At 47.2% G+C, this 1543-nt stretch overlaps 1 pseudogene; it reads right to left on the reverse strand.

The window, feature by feature from the left end:
• Positions 1–314: 314 nt before the first annotated feature.
• Positions 315–1249, reverse strand: LOC137155685 (olfactory receptor 51G2-like; annotated as a pseudogene).
• Positions 1250–1543: the final 294 nt, after the last annotated feature.

Consider the following 1543-nt stretch of genomic DNA (forward strand, 5'->3'; position numbering starts at 1 on the left):
TCATTACTTTAAGTTCTAGATTGTGACTCTGTGCTCCTATCCTGTGGATGGGGAAAAGGAAGGCTGGTCATGTGGGTAAGGCAGGGCACCAGGGTTTACACACTCACATTTAATTCCAAGCTCTGGCACAGACTTCATGTGTGACCCTGGACTTTGAGCTGCAGAGCAGTGCCCAAACCACAGGACCAGCCTTCCAGCTAGATCGGCTGGATCCTCTTCAGCCCCAGAACTGCCCCCTGCGCTGTGGAGGATCGGGATAGCAAGGGCCAGTTACAGGGGGTTGATTCTCTGAAGCTGGGTGAAGAACTAACACTTCACTTGATGAAGAGCCTTATTATCCTGGCACGAATGGGCTTGGTTTTCACGCTGTACAGGATTCGGTTCATCAGGGGTGGGACTAGCAAATACATATTTCCCATGACAATGTCAACCAAGGGAGAAGAGTTCTTCACAAATCTGTACATCAGAGACAAGCCAATCTCTGGCATGTAGAAGAGCAGGATGATGCAGACATGAGAGACGCAGGTGTTCAGGGCTTTGAGGCGCTCTGCATGGCACGCGATGCTCAACACTGTTTTGAGGATCATCCCGTAGGATAGGAGGATGAGCAGGAAGTCCAAACAAAATGAACAGAGTGTTATAAACAAGCCATAGGTGTTACTGATTCTGATATCTGAACAAGTCATCATCATCACCCCTGGTGCAGGCAGTAGGAATGGGAGAGGATGTTGGCATGACAGTATCGGTACCGTTTCAGGAGAATGGGGAGTGGGAATATTATGCCCACCTCTCTTAGCAGAGACACCAGTCCCATCTTGGCTACTCTCGGAGGGGTTAAGATGGAAGCATATCTCAGCGGGTGACAGATCGCAACAAAGCGGTCAAAGGCCATAGACGAGAGCACGGAGGATTCAGTGAAGGAAAATGAGAGGATGAACGACAGCTGGGCAAAACAGGCATCTCGACTGATCTCCCTAGAGTTAAACCAGAATATACCCAGTGTTGTCGGCATGGTGGATATCGATAAGCCAATGTCTGTAACAGCCAACATGGAAAGGAAAATGTACATGGACTCATGGAGGTTTGGATCTGTTTTCATAATGAACAGAATGAGTGAATTTCCTAATATTGAAGTAACGTATATTAAGCAGAAGGGGATGGAAATCCAGACATGGACATCTTCCAGCCCAGGTATTCCGGAGAGAAAGAACACTGCAGGTTGGAATTTGGTGCCATTGTCAGCTGACATGATGCACTGGGCAGGACTGAGGAGTTTTGAAAGTTACTTCCTGAAAGGAAAAACAACAGGAGACTATATTATATTGTATGAGACATAATCTGCTCTCAGAACAAGTCTAGAGTCTTCCAGGAGCTCAAGGAAGATCAGTAAAAACACAGTCTTGGATTTACACTTGGTGATTATCTCTTGTGTTCATTGCCTCTGAAGCCCCTGGTACTGGACACCGTTGGAAGACAGGATACTGGGCTAGCTGGACCATCGCTCTGACCTGTTATGGCTGCTCTTATGTGCATCATTAATAGG

This window comes from Emydura macquarii, unplaced genomic scaffold (assembly GCF_026122565.2).
Source record: "Emydura macquarii macquarii isolate MOO-44397 ecotype Brisbane River unplaced genomic scaffold, CSIRO-AGI_Emac_v2 contig_1369, whole genome shotgun sequence".
In the NCBI taxonomy this organism is placed as follows: domain Eukaryota; kingdom Metazoa; phylum Chordata; order Testudines; family Chelidae; genus Emydura; species Emydura macquarii.